The sequence below is a fragment of the Phocoena sinus genome, chromosome 3 (genome assembly GCF_008692025.1).
Source record: "Phocoena sinus isolate mPhoSin1 chromosome 3, mPhoSin1.pri, whole genome shotgun sequence".
Lineage (NCBI taxonomy): Eukaryota > Metazoa > Chordata > Mammalia > Artiodactyla > Phocoenidae > Phocoena > Phocoena sinus.
Genome location: NC_045765.1, coordinates 166,241,030 through 166,260,872, shown reverse-complemented (window position 1 = coordinate 166,260,872; position 19,843 = coordinate 166,241,030). Strand labels below are relative to the sequence as shown.

The window sequence follows — 19,843 nt, the reverse complement described above, 5'->3', positions numbered from 1 at the left end:
GAGAAGGAATTAGGTCATAGCTGGAGGGGAAATTCAAGCCAGCACTTCATTTCTTTTTAATGGTTTAATGTTTGCATTCCATTGGAAAGATCCAACAGAGCTGGGAAAATAAAAACTGATGACGCAAGAAAGAAAGGGTCTTTGAGTAGAAGAGAAGGAATGGGATTTTGGTGTCCAAGCTGGAGTCTTGGCCTCAAGTAGAACTGTTCAGAGTGGCCACCAGGTGGAATGTGTGATTGGCCAGTTGGGGTAAGAGCCTCACCATCACTGTAGCAAGGATGTGACTTTCAATGGAAGGAGGAAGAAGAGCTCTCAAAGGCTGTGAAGCTGTGAGCAGGGCGGTCACCTCCCCCCATCCCCCCCAAAAATTCTGAGCAATGATAAACAATTTAGATATACCCACCTAATTCCTCAACGCTGGAAGTGGAAGATGTGATCACTATTTTGAGACATTGTTATACGAGAATATGCTGGTATTTACTTCCCAGAACCTCCTGACCATCTCTCCAACCTTTGCTTTTTCTGCTTTGGTTTAACCAAGAGTGGTTACTGCCCAAGCTTTACGCAAAAGCAAATGAAACAAAATGACTCTGCTCCCTTTGTGGCCTGGGAGGCTAAAACAGACACAAACACACATGAAAACCGCATGAAAGGCCCCAGTGGATAAAACATGAACTGATTAGGTTTGTAACTCTGAAGCTACAGAAGCCTCTCCAATACTCTGATCTGGAGACCACAAGGCAGGAAAACCTCAAGTCCCCTGAAATCCAAAAATCCAAACATGGGGTCATTTTTATGCCCTTTGGAGATTTCTGCCAAAAAAATATCTTACGCACAGTTTAATCAAGGGGGCAGTATCCTCACACACACACACATAAAGCTTCAAATCCAAGCAATTAACCCCACACACCTCTGCCCCTCAAATCGGTGTCTGAGAATGAACAGTACACATATGCCATTCCCAGCCCGACTTAAACACAAAACGAAGGAAAGAACATGGATTCTGAACTTCACCACACATATGTGACTCACAAATATTTATAGTAGTCACAAAGCCAGGACAATAACACACTTGGCAGTTACTCACCTAAACAAGCAATTTAAAAAGGCCAAAATTCCAACAGGGAAGAGAACAGGAGAGAAAGCAAGGTTTCCCCAGCTCCCTAACGGAAACTCCAATGCCTCCTTGCATGGATAATGGAAGCAGACAATTCTCCTGTCCATGGACTTAGCTAATGTGGAGTGAGATGCACACGACAAAACAGATCAGATCTGCATGGGGCTTTTCCAGATCGCCCCATGGAGATTTTCCATCCGGCTGACTAGACAATGGGACAAGAATAATAAGATGTGGAGACCACAGCTTTAGTATTCCAGACTTTATTGAGAATGACAGGCTAAATCTTGATCCCCAAATACAACCACGCAGTGTGTTTAAGCAACAGCTGTACCTTGCGTCAATAATATACATAGAAATGCATTGCAAATACCACAAAATAGAATTCCTATCAGCACAGCACCACCTGAAACAATGACAGCAAAACTCAGAATTTTACAGCCAACAAATCTAGAAAACTAAGGAAAGATGGAGACTTAAGTTGGGGTTCAATCTTTTCAGGTTCACGTCATCTCAGAAAGAGAAATCGAGCTAATTCTCTATCTTTTGGAACTTATAAACTATGAAACCATTACGGTAGGCACATGAAAATTAATAATGAAATTAATATTTTAGGTAAGTGCTTTAAAAGTCAACAAGTGAAGACATCAACCAATACACATGAGATTCAACCAGTGTTGCCTTGGTCTTTCAGATGCACCACAGAACATCTAATGCAAACACCAAAAGTTAGGAACAGAAATGAAACAAGAGGAAAAACACTGAGATATGACTTAATACTTCTCAGCATAATGAGTTAAGTTCTATTAAATAAAAAATGTGAAATACAGTTGTTAAAAAGATAGGTAACATGCAAAAGTTAACCATTCCCTGACCAAAAGAGGAAAGTAAAAGAATGAAAGAATTTCAGTTGTCTGGGTGTAAACTTGGTCTCTATTTGTAGGATGAAGCAATGTGTCGTTGAGATCTCTCATTCCTACAAATATTTTGATTGTCTGAACATATTCCTTAGATTAACATTGTTAGATAACTTTTGTCAGAGAGCTAAAAGAGAGGCACAATAAAACTATGAGAAGAATTACAAAAAATGATAGCTATTCTTAAATAACTGAACTCTCCCCTGAATGAAAGAGTTGAATATTTTTAATAACATCAGAAGAACGTAAAGGAAAAATTTTATTAAATTTCTAAGCACTGGTGAAACAATTACGAAGGAACTATTTGGCAACACTAAAATAAACTTCGTTAAGCTTAAAAGGATAACGTTAACAAGCAAATAGAGTGGGGGGAAATGACAACAAAGGGTTAATATTCTTTTTTTTTTTTTTTTTTTTGCGGTAAGCAGGCCTGTCACTGTTGTGGCCTCTCCCGCTGCGGAGCACAGGCTCCGGACGCGCAGGCTCAGTGGCCATGGCTCACGGGCCCAGCCGCTCCACGACATGTGGAATCTTCCCGGACCGGGGCACGAACCCGTGTCCCCTGCATCGGCAGGCAGACTCTCAACCACTGCACCACCAGGGAAGCCCACGGTTAATATTCTTTAAAATAAATTCTGTTAATATCTGTAGGAAAATGCTGAATCTCAAGAACTAAATGGGTGTAAAATAAGGACTAACAATTCTTTCACACATGTAAGTTCCCTTTCTACTTTCTCTCTCTCTCCCTCTGTCTCCTCCTTCTCAAAAATGACTAATTATCACAAAAAGTTTTTACAAATCTACCAAACACCATAATGACTAAACAATAGAACACATAAAAGGAAGCAATACTATTAAATTGATTAAAAAATTAACGATGATAATGATAGTAAGGTTTTAGCAAAACAAACTCTCTAACATATTATTGGTGAAGTATAAATGTCTAGGACACTTCTGCAAAGCCGACTGGCAATCTGATTAAAACTCACTGGCTCTGAAATAGCAAAGCAACTACAGCTATTCTGACTTAATGAATTAACCTTCAATTTAAAAAAAAAGCTTTATAATAATAGCTGATATTATGAAGCATCTACTTTATGCTCCAAAATTTCTACTCTTCATAAGGTAGTGATAGTGTGAGGTGTAAAAAACCAGAAAGCAGCAGTGGAATCCAGGTGTCTGCTACACTCCCCTTGTCATGATCCTTTCACATTGTCTATGATTTTTGTTAACTGAAAATAATATATACCTCCAGCAAAGAAGAAGCAGTTAAATTACATTATAGTGTCTTTACATGATAGAATATTATGATGCATTAAAATGAGATTTATTAACAATTTTCAATAAGATGATATAGGCAAAATTTTATGTCTAGTGTTATTTCAACTCTGTAAAACACTCACAAAAGACTACATTAACTGACAGCAGTGATTGTCTTTGGTGGAGGCATTATGGGTAAATTTTCCCCTTCTTTTACATAATTTCCATAAGTAGCATTCACTATTTTAATCCTTTTCTTCATATTTTTAAACTGCAAAACTACAACATTCCTGAGAAAACTTTAGATAGTAATAAATGGCTCGTAAAGGGCAAACACCCTCAACCCCAGAGATAATCTACTGAGAGTTTGGTATGTACTGATGTATGTTCTAGCGGACTTTGTAGCACACAGGCACGTGTGTGCAGAGACGGTGTGTGTGTGTATGTGTTTAAGATGAATGGGATTATATATATATATATATATATATATATTATTCTGCAACCTGCTTTTTCCAGTTAATAAGGTACCACACACAGCTTTCCAGTACTTTTATAATCTGAATTTTACTTTTTATATCATTGCCATTAAAGTGAAGAACACTTTTCCGTTACTTGTGGAACAAGTACCAAGGGACGAGTGGCTCTGGAAAAAGGCGCATCTTCAAAAGTGATCCTACATCAGGCTCACGGGCTTGCTACAATTACTTATTTCTATGAAAGAATAGGACAGGTCCCTGCTTAAACTCCTTCAAGAAACACAAATTAATTGGCTTTGCTTTATCCGTCTTGCTAGATGATAAGCAGTGAGATAGAGAGTCAAACAAGCCTTGAGGTGTCAGAAGTATCCTTTTGTAAGAAAAAGTTAAACAAAAAAAGTTAAACAAAAAACAAACCCACTTCATCTGATGTATGTGGCCAAGGGTATGGCCATGATTTAAGTATGTCAATCTTGTTCAAACTTGACTCTTGTAAACATCTGCTTTTGCTCAGAATAAAAGATGAAGATTTGATACCAGAACACTTCTGTGCAACATTATTATAAGACGGCCCAAGATAATTGCATATTTGCCCTAATATGTATAAGTAGCAGCATGTATAAGGCTACAAAATAAAAATGTCACATTTAGAAATTATATGGAGACCAAAATAGGAAATGCTATCTGAACTTATTCTGTAAATGAGCTATACATTCTGGATTACCAAAATATTCTTGATCAGGCCCTGTTTTGAGCAGAGCTGTAGTCTAGGGGCTTGGACTTAGACTAATACACTAGAGGCATGCCGACCATGGAAAGCATTGGGACACCAAATGTACTCACTCCAAGGAGTAGGTTTTTGCAGCTACAGTAGACTTCATTAAAAGTGGGTTATGATTCAATTCTGAGCATCCAAGCTAAATTTTGTTAAAGGACTCATACCTACCGGCCACTAAAACACTCTCACTCTCTACACTGGGATCTTTGAGCCCTGCATGTAGATCAGGGCTCAGTGAACTACAGCCTGTGGGGCAAATCCAGCTCAGCTTGACAACAGTCTTTGTAAATAAGTTCTACTGGAACACAGCTACGTTTGCTCATTTACATATATCATCTGTGGCTGCTTTAGGCTACAACACAGAGCTGAGTTGGTGTAACAGAGATGATATGGCCAGCAAATCCTAAAATGTTTACTACCTCACCACTTTCAGAAAAAGTTTACCATCTCCTGATATAGACTGCTGTTTGAAAAACTGATTTCTCACTATTTATTGTGAGCTTTTCTTTAAGGACCTGAGTATTTCCAGTACAGAATAAAAGTATGTCTGTCCTTATTCTCAGGAGCTATTTTTAGTGCTAAGAGGTAGTATTGGGTTAGGGCTTAGAACATAGGTTCACATCACAGCTCTGCCTCTGACCGCTTGTCAGATCTTGAGCTGATTACTAAACTTCTCTGTGCTTTCACTTTCTTTCTGGAAGCCTCGTTCATTCACTGCCATTTTTAACAGCAGATACAAGTGATGCTCATCAACCATCACAGTACCTCAATCTATAATAAATCTTCTTCATTTCCCATTGGAGCGTCTGACTTACCAAGGAGGGAAGCGATGGAGTGTTTCCTTGATCATGTATCACACAAAGGATCCACAGTCACTCGGGCAGGGCAGCCCAACTCTCACACACCAGTGCTTCAAAAAAGAAAAGAAAAAAAAAAAAAAAACAGAGATTCTATTAACCCGTTTTAAAAGAGGCCATGGTCATTTTTTATCGATTCTGGAAAGTTCCATGAATGCCCTGCACAGCCAGCTGCTTTGGCAAGGCTTAGCACAGAACAACAGAACAACTTGGAAATCACAAATGTGACAGCCCTAGCCTCGTATCCCATGCACCAATGGACTTCTTTCTTCAGAAAAGAAGAAATAAAAATTCAAATATTGTTAATATATGAGAATAAATCTCATGAAACTAATAAAAGGACCATCATTTCACACCTGTTTGAATTACTTTGAGCAGTCTGAACATCAAATTCAGACAGGTTGTGTGAATCTACCCATTTTATGATGGCTCTTTCATTCTGTTTTGGGGAATATATAGTACCTTAAGTAATGCATTTCAAAAATAGGAGATAAAGGCAGAAGGTATAGAATAAACTACACTAGATTTTGAGCTTGTACTTTTATTTACGTATTAATTTATTTGATGCACAATATGATAACTTTATTTTAAAAAGGAATTGTAAACCATGAAAATAATTCACTTTACTAAAACCACGTAAAGTTATCCAATCTGCTCATTCAATTTAACACATAAAAATCCTGAAAACTAGATATCGGAATGTGATGAAAAACTACCACAAAGCACCAGCCTCCCTAGAACCATGTATGCCAGAAATTGAAGAAATGGGTTACTTTCCATTTCATATTCAAAAAAGAAATGTGTCCATTACTATTTAATGATGCCTGTCACTTCATATATTACAATTTGGGGGCTCATGCTTTTTCTGTTGTCCTAGTTCACGTAGTGTCGTTCTACTCTCTTCAATCCGCAGTTTCTGGCTGCCATAAACCTCAGACACACCGATGTTGCCTATCCCAACACAAACACTTGAGTAGCAGCTGCGGATGATGATGAGAAACGGGGGCGAAGAAGTTCCCAGAACATTCTGGAACATTCTGGCTAACCCTCTATGCCACGATTCCTACACTGTCTACTTAGTAATAATCTAAAGGCCATCTGCCTGCAGAAGATCAACTGAATTACATCTGGAAATTTACAAGATTTTTCTATCTGCTGAAATGCCATTTGAAAGTCCTGAGGTTCAGAGGTGAGAGGGCAGTGGCTGGGTGACAATGTCTCTCTATGAGGCTCCTGGCCTCCATGAGGTGCCTTTGGTAAGTTCATGGGAAGCAAGTGAGTGATCCAACATATTCAGAACTTATTCAGAACTGCCCGGGAAGGCGCCCACAGCCCAGGCGCACTCATGCACTGCAGCATCACGGATCCCTATGAGGTCCCAGCTGAGTCTTTGAAAGTCTGTGACTTCATGCTTTGGAAAGGAGGAGGTGCAGATGCAAATCCTTGAGGCCAAAAGAGGAGTAAGCGAGCTCTCCCCAAGGTAAGAAGGCATACTCAGCCCAGGAAAAATTCCTAGGAGCAGCCAATTCCTTTCTCACAACACCAATAATATCTCCTTTGGGTGTGGCAACAAATATGTTAGTTGGGGCTTCTTTATTAAACAGCATGCTTGAATACAACAACTTCCGCTCTTGAGCCCTGAAATCTATTTTACAATTAGTACTAAAATTTCTTTGTATTTGTTTATCTCTTAATCAAAATTTAACTAATAAAGTTGGACAGGTCCACCGGTTACTGCCATGAATACCCAGCAATTCCTACAGACTCCCATGTGTCAGAATTAAATTAAAAACAGGGCTGCTAATTAGGTCTGGAGGCTAAGCGCCCCCATCCTCCCTCAGTGAGATCATAAATTAGCTGATGTGGCTTCTCAGCTAGGACATCCAAGAGTCACGCCTACAGAGAATGGCCAGCCTCTTAAATGGCAAAGGACACAGAGGCCAAAGAACACATTGGAAGAATCCAGAAGCACTGACACAACCCCACGACAAATACCACAGGAAGAGAACATCCCTGCTGAATCCAGGCAGGGACAGCCTGCAACCTGGACAGCCAGACACTCCAGGCCCAAACTTCAGACTTCAAAAGCAAGTCCCTTTCTTGTGAAAAGGCGACACTCAAGGCACAGAATGCCCATAGAGAGTTCACACAGCTTGGGGGACAACAGGACTCCCTTTAGAATCTGAAATCTAAACCAGAAACTAGTTCCAGCAGCAGGATCCAGGGACATACACCCTGAAATGCTGTAACTATGCCTGTATTTACATCAAAGGCGAAAAGCGTATTTTACCACCCTGGCCCATGACAGCCAAGCAAACAGCATCAGGACCCTCTACTATGGAGGGTAAACCCTTGCCTGGGTAGGCATGCCACCCTCTAAAGGAATATATACCATTCAACATGACACCCACGTGTTTTAAGCAGTGTAGGGTCGGGAGCGGAAACCACAGCAACAAAGCAGTGACCTTGAATAGGCTAAGCTGAAGTCACAGACATTGGCCCCTCCAGGTCTGGAAGCTGAGCTCTCTCATCCTCTCCCAGTGAGGTCATAAATTAGCTGATGTATAAACCGTAAATCACTGCCGTATTTTCCAGAAAACTGAGGGAAACTTCAAAAGGTTAAGAAGCTACAAAGCCCCCGAGGGTCATCTCAGACTGAGGTTGGAATATTTTAAAGTGGATATTTAACTCCCCATTAAATAAGAAACTGCTTATGTTTTATTAATATATATAAATGTCCCCATTTGACTCGATTCCATATTACCCTTACTATTTTCTCTTTTACTTAATATCAACTTTAGTAGAAACAATGCCTGTGTCCTCTGCCTCCTGATTCTCGATTAGAGCCTCACCACGGCAAAAGAGCCGCCATCAGCAATGTGTGGACCAGCTGGGGAGCACGCAAGGCCAGTCCATCTGAAAGGCCACCCCCATGCACAGCTAAGTTGTAAGAAGGCTCAAAGGAGCAGCTCCAAAGAGCTAATAGACTAGAAAAGCAGACAATTAGGGCACATTAACATGAAAAAGAGAGGAGACTTCATCCAAAGGAAGGGGGTGTCATGGAAGCCTCAGTAAAATGCCAGGATGAGAGTGGTATTTAGGAGAATCAATATGGCAGCTCTGAAGAGAATAGACAAGAATGGGAGGAACCACAGGCGAGAAGCTGCCACAAGAGAACTGTAAATTTTAAAATATTTTTTAAAAGACTATAAATCATAGCCCATTTTTGCCAAACATTAGCTGTATAGGAACATCAGTCTAGAAACTCAGTGTGGACCCATGAGGAATGAATGTCTTTGAAATTAAGACAATAACAAACTCTGAGAATCAGAATCTTCTCACTAGGAATGAAGATACAAAATAAGTAAAGGATATTGTTGTTCCCTCCCTCGTCCAACACCACTCAGAGGTGAACGAGAGTTGAAGAAAATGGGTTGACTGTCTCTGTACACGCCATGCCGCTCCCCTTCCTGACACGGTCCCTAACTTCGCGGTCCTGCGTGACGTCACCTCTGACAGTCTGACGTTCCCTTTCAAACACGTGTGCCTCGCTGGATGGTGCTTGGAGAAATCAACAGCAGACACTGAGGGTATAGAAAGATGATGCCTGAAAGTAAGGCAGGCTCCTGTGGGCTGGGAGGGTCATCAGAAACCCCCAGGCATCCAGAAAAAGAAAAGTGCTGGCAACAGGAACAGGGAAAGGGGCAGGAAAGCAAAAATGGTAGACAGGAGAGGGGGAAGAGGGGGAGAGGAAAGAAGGACACTTAGAAAAGCAGGGAGGGGAAAGAGAAGTAAGTACACAAGCAGCAGCCTGCAGAGACATTGGGGTGCTCTGAAAGGTGCAGACTTCTAAGGACATAAGTGATCACGGGCAGGCTGGGCTCCAGGCAAGAGGGACGAGGGCAGAGCCTCTGCTCCTAAGTTCCTAAGCAAAAATCCCAGCATTCCAGAAAACAACGTGAAGATTGAAGATGAAAAGCCAAACGCACATAAAGCTTGAGGTGATGAACAAAGCATCTGGTAAAGGCAGCGGTCTGTACGGGGCCATTCTGAGCGTGCTCTGGGGAGCGGCCACCTGCCCGTCCCCTCCGGGCAGATGGTGGCTGGTGTCAGGGGCTGGTCCACGGGGCCAGATCTCCCCAGATATCTTTACACTTAAGATGGGGTCAGGATTCACATTTTGAAAAGTGTTTTGTTTTTAAGACAGGTCTGTTGTTTGTTCAATATCCCCATCCAAACTTTGAACATTGTTTGACATTATGATGTATAAATGCTGAAAGCAGCGTTAGAAAAGTGATGAGGTGTCCCAACTCTTAGGGTTTTTTTCTTTTTGGAAAGGTGTTCCTTCACCTCGAGGTTTGCCCGCACTGGCCAGTGTTATGGAATCTGTGCTGCACCCCAGTCAAATTCTGTTTACAAACAGTGTCTGAATCAAGTAGCATTCCATAGGGACAACATCAGTGCAAACAGCTGTGGCTTTAGAAGGTTAGAGATCTTACACAAACATGCATGATACAACAAACGTATGGGGAGAAAAAAACACATTTAAAATCTTCACAGTTGTAACTACACAACAATATTGTATCTGAAAAAGCAAAATGGATGTTTTGCCTTACTTTCCACATCAGTATACACGGCCAATCAGACAGTTTCCTGTCTCACAGTTGGGTTGAGGATGTATCAAAGAATGGCATACATAATGCCACTATTGCGTGTAAGAGTACTGTCCTCAAGGAATTCACCCTTTGGCTTTCCCCAAATCAGAAATCATCTCTTTAATAACCAACTAATTCATTTCTATACAAATAATGCCACATATTGACCAAGATCACTTAGTAAAAAAATCTCTTTGATAATGATCTCACCTACATTGAGAAAAGACAAGTACCAAACGTCACCATTTCCCTTCTTTAAATTTCTGGCTGTCTTAGGGTCAGAGTAGTAACCCCTGGAGACCAGCCCTAGCAATGGCCGAGGCTTCAAGGACAATGTGTCCTCACGTGGGGACACAGGACCTCACATCTGGGTCATTTCATGACACAGTCATCTGGCTCCGAGACCAGCAGAGGTAAACCCTACTTCCCTGAGCAGAAGAGACACTTCTGACAGTCATATCCAAAGAGCAAGGTGCACAAGGAAAAGACATACCCTTCCTGCTTGAAGCCTTCCCACACAGATCTGCGCCGAGACCCCTCTCTCCATCAGACAGTCATCACTGTGAAATGCGATGGTTTAGAAATATTAGACACAGCTGAGAGCTACAGAAAAGGGAGGCGGAAATTGGGGATTTCACTTCTCAAAGCGTTGACTAATCCTAACAACATATGGGAAGAAAAAACCCAATTGTTTTCCATCTCGTCTTCCTGCAGCTCATCCTTTGGTGAGTATTTAAATCTGGTAGGAATTGCTGACCCTGGAACAAATATATTGCCTCAGTAACTGACTCAAAGCTTGTGTAAAAAACTCTTTCTATTCCTCTGTTCCCACACCAGACAATAAGATACGTTCTGAGCTGCCAGGAGGCATGGGAGCAGAGAGAAAGAAAGAGCAAAAAATGACAACTTTATTCAAGCAAACAAGTTGCCTGAAACTAAGCGACTGCTCAAAATGAGCAACTTCTAAGATCGGCTCTCTAAGGACACCAACGTCTCCGAATGGTGACTACTTTCTTCTTTCGGCCGCCATGTGCCTAGTTTTCAAAGGACAGACTCACTTTTCACGCAGGCAGTTTTGAAGCTCTTGCACAAGTGGGTAATTTGCATGGGCAGTTGGCCTCTCAGCTTTCATTTTGACAGCTAAATTGATCCGTCCTTTGTAGACTAGAATATCATTACCCAGAAAGAGAAGGCTGTCGGAGGCTTTTTGGAAAATCTGGTCTCTCAATTCCTACTTATTCGGAACAACACACTCAACAAGACTACCCTGTAAGCAGTAGCTTGCCCACACAAAAGAGATTCAAGATTCAACTTGGGCTCGAAATTCAATATTTAATTCTAAGATCAAGATTTAACTCAGCAAGTTACTTAACTACTGTTGCTACTTCTGTTGAAGCAAACAGGACGGGCTTGGGTTCTTAAATCAGCCCTTTGGTCATTACATAGGAAGAAGGAAATGCCTGCCACAGATTTAAGTCACAACTGACACCAAAACCTTCTCAGGACGAAGCTGAGCTAAGGCAGACAAAGATCTCATGCAAGAGCATGAAGGAGAAGACGGTTTTTACCCCTGGAAAGACGGCAGACTGTGAAATTCACAATGAACTGTTACCGAAACGGCAATGGGGTAAATCACTCAGAAAAAATATTTTCCTAAAAAAGAACAGATAGAAGAAGTCTTTTGGAACTTTCCAGCTACAAAGGATGCTCTCTCTCCAATTCAGTAGAGAGAAACATAAAGACGTTCTCCTTTAACTCAGTAAGCACAATCAGATTAGTACAAGCCAATCCAATATGCATGCTGGGCTGTGTCAGTTCTGGGTTCTCCATGTCTTCATTTATTTTATGTGCTCAGACTCTAATGCTGCTGTTTTACATGGGATACAGCAACCTGGGCCAAGCAAATCGTGTTTTGATTTAACAGTGAAACTGTGCCCTTGTTTTTTGGCTTAAATCCAGCAAGTGCACTGAAATCATTTCAGAACGTTCATATCTCCAAAGGCATGAAGAATAATGGACATTTAGTGGCTGTATCAATTCACATTCCCACCAACAGTGCAAGAGGGCTCCCTTTTCTCCACACCCTCTCCAGCATTTATTGTTTCTAGATTTTCAGAATGATGGCCATTCTGACCAGTGTGAGATGATATCTCATTGTAGTTTCGATTTGCATTCCTCTAATGATTAATGATGTTGAGCATCCTTTCATGTGTTTGTTTGGCAATCTGTATATCTTCTTTGGAGAAATGTCTCTTTAGGTCTTCTGCCCATTTTTGGATTGGGTTGTTTGTTTTTTTGTTATTGAGCTGCATGAGCTGCTTGTAAATTTTGGGGATTTATCCTCTGTCAGTTGCTTCATTTGCAAATATTTTCTCCCATTCTGAGGGTTGTCTTTTCGTCTTGTTTATGGTTTCCTTTGCTGTGCAAAAGCTTTGAAGTTTCATTAGGTCCCATTTGTTTATTTTTGTTTTTATTTCCATTTCTCTAGGAGGTGGGTCAAAAAGGATCTTGCTGTGATTCATGTCATAGAGTGTTCTGCCTGTGTTTTCCTCTAAGAGTTTGATAGTGTCTGGCCTTACATTTAGGTCTTTAATCCATTTTGAGTTTATTTTTGTGTATGGTGTTAGGGAGTATTCTAATTTCATTCTTTTACATGGAGCTGTCCAGTTTTCCCTGCACCACTTATTGAAGAGCCTGTCTTTTCTACATTGTATGTTCTTGCCTCCTTTGTTGTAAATTAGGTGACCATATGTGCATGGGTTTATCCCTGGGCTTTCTATCCTGTTCCATTGATCTATATTTCTGGTTTTGTTCCAGTACCATACTGTCTTGATTACTGTAGCTTTGTAGTATAGTCTGAAGTCAGGGAGCCTGATTCCTCCAGCTCCATTTTTCAGGAGAACAGTATGGAGGTTCCTTACAAAAGTAAAAATAGAACTACCATACAACCCAGTAATCCCACTACTGGGCATATACCCTGAGAAAACCATAATTCAAAAAGAGTCAGGTACCAAAATGTTCATTGCAGCTCTATTTACAATAGCCAGGACATGGAAGCAACCACATATATATAATGGAATATTAGTCAGCCATAAAAGGAAAAGAAATTGAGTTATTTGTAGTGAGGTGGATGGACCTAGAGTCTGTCATACAGAGTGAAGTAAGTCAGAAAGAGAAAAACAAATATAGTATGCTAACATATATATATGGAATCTAAGAAAAAAAAGGTCATGAAGAACCTAGGGGTAAGACGGGAATAAAGACACAGACCTACTAGAGAACAGACTTGAGGATATGGGGAGGGGGAAGGGTAAGCTGGGACAAAGTGAGAGAGTGGCATGGACATATATACACTATCAGACGTAAAATAGATAGCTAGTGGGAAGCAGCCGCATAGCACAGGGATATCAGCTCGGTGCTTTGTGACCGTCCAGAGGGGTGGGATAGGGAGGGCGGGAGGGAGGGAGACGCAAGAGGGAAGAGATATGGGAACATATGTATATGTATAACTGATTCACTTTGTTATAAAGCAGAAAGTTACACACCGTTGTAAAGCAATTATACTCCAATAAAGATGTTAAAAAAAAAAAAAGAATAATGGACATTTAAAACGTGCTGAAAGCAGTCCCAATGACCTGTTGGGTCTTCCATTGTCAAAGGTGGGCTCCAAGACTAAGAAAGAAGACAACTCCTTTCTTCATTACTGCGAGAGGCCAAGTTGCTCAGAGATGCATTTGTTTCATGCTTTTGAGGCTACAGCAGGATTAACACTATATGAATCCCTGGGTGTGTTGTATAACCCAAAATCTACTTCTGTTCTATTTGCCAGCCTCTCAATATAAATTAGTGAAAAAAATAAGAAATAGGCTACTCTGTATTGAACCAGATGGTGTCTAACTTTCCTATAAACATGGCTGTGTTTAGAGTGTTTACACATGTAGGGGACTAGAAAGATTTTCATTTCTTTACATTTGGCAATGAGTCATGTCACCCATTTCAGCACAAACTGTACTGAAACTTCTTCCCCAGGAAGAACCAGCATAGCTTCACTAATGTTTAAAAACAACCATGTCAGCTGCCTTAGATTAGTCATGAAGCCGTTCTTCCTATCCTGCAGCCTCCAGCAAGGACAAGATCTGATCAAATCGGACTCACTAAATGGAACCAGAAGGCCGGGCGCGTCCTGATGCAAACCTGCTGTAGAAAAGACACTCTTTTTTGTATGAATCAAAGATGCTTTCTCCATTTTCTTTGCAACACACACCCTTAAACATGTCAGCCCACGACCCTGACTTAAATGCGTCCCCCCGCTACCTGCGTCTCTCTCCCCATCCTTGATTAGTGACACCGTGGACCAAAATATCTGACCTGGGACACGAGTGTTGAATAATGGGGAAACTTCTGAGCTTACTGACTATTAAAGGAGCCACAGTCAATTGCTAACCACCACATTCAATACAAGCCCTGCTCCGCTGGACTAAGTGGAAAGGAAACAAGACTGGCTTGAAAGACAGACAGCATTTTACAAAACTGTGTTCCGTTATTTTCCATTGACAAGCTCTACCAGCAAATGTGACAACACAGGGAGAGTGATCCAGGTCATGTCTGACCCATACAAACCCCCAGTGACTGTTTGTCCTGTCCCTTCTCCCTGCCTCCAACGCAGGGTGGGTTTGGGTTTCCTTTTCATAAACCGTCAAGAAGACAAATCCCTCCTCTTTGGGATGGACAGGATGAAACTGACCACTGCCATTGCTTTGTTTTTTTTTTTTTCTTTTGATTTTACAAGCTACTGAGAAAGTAACTCCCCTCCTTGCGGTACATATGAAGTTTATTTATGAATCTGAGTCAAGAACTCTGTATTTCTTGCCCTTTTGGATTATATCTTGTTGGCTCAACCTCGTCACTCAAGCCAATCATCCTAAGAGCCGTCCCTGCATCCCAGCTGGTTCTCTGAAATCCACGTGTCCCCTGTGTCCCCATGCGATGCAGTCACCCCTCCTCTGTTTCCAGGATACCCAGTGCCTGCCTCTGGTTATATCATATCACCCTCTGTTGTTTATTTGTCTGCTTCCCCCATCAAGGGCACTCATCCTGTCCTATTCAACTCTGAGTCCCCAAGCCCAGGCCTAGGCAGACGGGCAAACATCCGATAAGGTTTCCTTCATTTTACTTCCAGTCGTGTGCAAATGATAATGGACCCACGGACCTGGGGGAAATAATTCTAAAGTCAGCTTCTTGAGATACTCTTCCAACTTGGCATCACATCATCCAATCTGACAGCAATCAAAATCACCCAGAAAAAACAGAGCACACCAAACCTAGGTGGGATCGAGATGCTGCCTGGCCCTCCTCCAGGTCTAGAAGATGCCAGGCGCTCAGCAGGTGCCCGGGTAGGAGATGGTGGGTGGCGGCTGTGTGGGAGAGAAAGTCCTGAGGAAAGGAAGTCACACCTTCCTGGACCAGAGGCTTGAGGCTTGCCTTGATCCCATCTCTGCTCAAAATAAAATTCTCCTTTCACCTCTCTTTAGAAGGATTTCAAGTCTCAGAGGCAGCTTTCTGCTGTTACTCCTACAGGTCTGGGTCCGCTTTTCTACATCCTGTTTATGCTCTTGTAAGATCCAAACTTATCCCAGACTCTCCTGTGCAAAGAAGCCAAAATTGCTCTCTTCTTATCTATGAAGCCGACTGACGTATACAAGGGTCCTTCTGCAGACTCCCTAGGGGAGCTGCCTCCACTCCCCGCAAAACCTCTCTAGGTCCTCAGAGATGTCCCCATGGAGAGATGGCCACTCACATGAACAGAGTCAGGACAGGAGAACAAGACCAACCCGGTGGCCAACAGTGACCAGTCAGGAAAATGCCTTTCCTTAGTGATATACACATTATTTTTTGTAAATTGAATGCTTATACTGATAATTCCCTTAATAAACCCATTTTTCACAGCTACCAGGTGAATTGCTGAGTAAAAATTACTCTAAGTTCTGAACTAATAGTGTTCATTTGGACTGGAGTGTTTCCTACGTAGCAATTCTGTAGCGATTGATTAAAACAAAATCCACAGTGTTTTGTCCTTGGGCTTCCGTTCTCTCTATAATCACGGGTTTCAGGCCCCTTCACCCACACAGTGTCCTGAACATACTTGACCCTCAGCTGATGGCCTGCTCACCCTATGTCCCTTCTCCCCAGTTAACTGCAGAATAAGGAAGTATAAAGCAGCTCCCTTTCACCCTCTAGTTTTCCACGTCACACATAGCTTTAGAAAACATGAACGTGCTCTGGACAACGTGAACATGAAATTATGACGTGCTTTACCCAGTTAAAAACTTAAAAGCATTTTAGATAATTCAGTACCAGAAAATCAATCTGTGCTTAGGGACATTTTATGCTTGACTTTAAAATGTGCATCTTAATCTCAACGTTATGTTTTTTGACTCCGTTCATACTTAGGCCTACAAAAGTGATGCTATTCCGTGAGGGTAATGAGCCTAACAATTGAATCCAGCTTTAAAGAAAGGTCTAAATGACTCTAGTGAAGAGGACAAAACAGTGATACAGAAAATAAAGTCAAGTGACAGCAGGACACAGACTTGTCCTTGCTTTGGGATTTTGTTTTTCAAACTATATACTCATGTTAAAATAAGACATTCTTGGGCTTCCCTGGTGGCGCAGTGGTTGAGAGTCCACCTGCCGATTCAGGGGACACAGGTTTGTGCCCCGGTCCGGGAAGGTCCCACGTGCCGTGGAGCGGCTGGGCCCGTGAGCCATGTCCACTGGGCCTGCGCGTCCAGAGCCTGTGCTCCGCAACGGGAGAGGCCACAACAGTGAGAGGCCCGCGTACCGCAAAAAAATAAATAAATATATAAGACATTCTTGTCACATCAGGTTTCTCATCCACGTCCCCTCTCTTGGACCAGCAGACAGCTAGCGTCTCAGCACAGCGTTAGTGCAAAATCTGTCTCTCCTCACACATTTCACCAGAGGAACTACCATCTAATTATGGGCCATCCCATCAAGGCAGCCGTCACCGTGCACATCAGGGAAATTAAACCATAAACAGAACCCCTCATTCGCATGGAAAGCTGATAGCAATGTGGGAAGATGTGATAAGACCCGTTATTATTCTTGGAACAAAACATCTCGCCTTGTTGGCCATTTACATGGTCATGTGCTTCAGATTGCCCTGGGGCAGGGCTATGCATTATTTACTGACAATTTCTCAAGTGATGCTGCCTTTCCAAATATTGTAAAAGAAGCTGTAAATCAGAAGAGTAGCATGAAATTTTGGTTACAGCTGCTTGTCTCAAAGACTCCTAAGGTAAACCACCAAACCGTAGCTTGATGTAATAGCATGGTCTTTACCCACATTCCTTGACAAACTCCTCACCCCCAGCACACTAGGTCTCTCCTAGTTGTATATTCTGGGGGTGGGGGGCGGACGCAGGGGTCTTTCAACAGAAGCTAAAAAGATGCAAATTGATCATAACCACCCTGAGATGAGAAAGACCCAGCTTTCATGATTTCCCTCTGCTGTGAACCTTGGGAGAGGTCAACCTCCCCATCGTCATCTTCTTCTCTTGGCCATGGATGGCAGATGGGAACTCCACTTGGCAGATAAGGCACCTCACAAAGTGTGGACACCAAGTAACAGTTTTGGTTCTATCTGAACCATACAGTAGTAGGAAAAAAATAATCATCATGGCGGAAATCTGAATAACTGAAAGGTTTTAGCCCTACACCTAGTCCATCTGCCATCAAAGGACAAACTGTCAATAGAAACAGACTCTTCCCCTCGTTCCCCTGCTTCACCTTTCCCACCAGCATCTTTTCCTTTTGTCAGTCCTACAGCCCGCACCACAGGCCCTACAGTGCTCCTTATGGCTACAGCAGACCTTTAAAGAAAGGAAGCAGAGAACTTACAACAACACGAGCTCTCCTCCCTCAAGGACATTCACTTTGGGAACTGCCATTGCTCAGAAGACATCTTCATCCCTGCTGAAATCACCAGAGGGAGACCCCTTCTCCTCGATTTCAATTTGCTTTGACAGACACACAGTGATCGAGGAACTGCAGGCTTCCCAAAGCAAGGTGCTGTGCAGGAATTTCAGAGCCGTCCTTGGCTTGTCAGCAGACATCGGCAGCTCGGGGAGAAAGCTCTGTTGCAACTCAGCCAGGGTGCCAGCCCACGTGCCAATACATGATCTCACAAGGAGAAAAGCATCCCCGCCCAGATTATTCCAGCCCGGCCCCTGATGGCTCCCACCAGGGCACAGAGGCCAGCACTGTGTTTCAGAAGGAAGTTTCACAGCCCTGTTAAAAGAAGAATCATGGTGGGCTCCCACAAATAAGGCCACATCTTTAACCCAGAGCAAATGAAACTTTCTTTTACCTTCCAGCCACACTCTCCTTAGGCAAAATTTAAAAAGAGAAACTAGAGATGCAAAGTAACCATTGTTGCCACTTGCTTGGTAGATGTGCCTAGTTTCCTCACCCAGCTTGTTATTCAAGGTGCTATTTATTACAAAGCTCTAAAATCATTGATCTCCTCCAGGTCAAAGCAGAAGCACTGATGTCCAGAGATAATGGGGCCACACAAGGACAGGCAGGAAAGTGTCCAAAGAGGTCTAATTCCATCAGGAAGAAGGAATGTCTGAGAGCTGCTTCAAAGGCTGGGAAGTTTTCCACCAGTGATGCTGCAAATACCAAGGACACAGGGATTGACAGAAAATCCTGCTTCCTTACCAGGAGCTTAAACATCTACTTTGCACCTATGGGATTCAGAGTACAGACGGAGTTGGACAACTCCAAACATTACTTCTTTCAAATGGTAACTGATATTCATGAGAGAAATAGAAAATACAGTCAATCCTCATTATTCACGGATTCCACATTTACAGATTCCATATTTTTGAATTCGTCTACTGGCTACAACTTATTTTTTACCACAAAATGTGCTGCTGGCTGTAAGTGCAAAGGTAAGGGATCAACTATATATTAAATAAGGTGTCTTTATCAGAAATATGCATTAAAATGAGGTTCTTTATCCGTAGGTTGATGAAGATGTTGGGACCAGAAGCTCACAGGAACCTAGCCCCGTATGTCCCCTAGGAGCAATGATTCAGCACTAGCTAATTCAGGGTTCGTGATGAACTTACAGGGCATGAGTACTATGAGTCCTCTGTAAGGACAGACTGGAAATAGTGAAGGTCATGAACAACAGACAGAATACCATAACCATGTCCCAGCTCTACATGGGAATGTCAGATGCCGGCTGACGTAAGATGATGTGAAGGTGGGCGGCAGGATTGCGTGAGCGGAGTGTATGTCACACAGAGGAGGGGCCACCTCGATGAGTGGAGATGAGGGGTCAGGCAATGGAAACTCCAAAGACACAAGCTACCTGACTGTTCCTGAGAAGAAAACGATTGGCTCTCTGCCTTCTCAGGAGTCCAGAACTCATCACGCTAGGAGCGAACTGTGGGAGCCCCTGGTGCCTCGCTGTCTGGCACTAACCTTTCTAGAGTGACAGTTAGACCCCTCAGAAACAGACATCAGGATGATTCCGGGCATCAGGGATGACAGGCCAGTGGCCAAGGCCACTTGCTTGCCGACTGGGGGCTCTGGCTTTGGCTGGCAGGACTCTTTAGAGCCCTCATCGTATGAGGCGAACCTGATCCTTGGGTTCTGCAGCAGGTGATGATCCTTGCTCCCTCGATTTAAAGGATGATGACAGTCTAAAGAGTTGCTTGTGTCTCATTACACTTGAGATAACAGATGCCTGAC

General features: G+C 42.5%; 1 protein-coding gene across 2 annotated transcripts in view; it reads right to left on the bottom strand.

Moving 5' to 3' along the window:
* The window catches only part of SEMA5A (semaphorin 5A), a 477,269-nt gene that overhangs the window by 348,571 nt on the left and 108,855 nt on the right, over positions 1-19,843 (bottom strand). For both annotated transcript variants that reach the window (XM_032627865.1, XM_032627867.1), the window contains exon 2: positions 5,364-5,458. The gene's annotated coding sequence lies outside the window, so the exon portion shown is untranslated. The remainder of the gene's footprint in view (positions 1-5,363; positions 5,459-19,843) is intronic.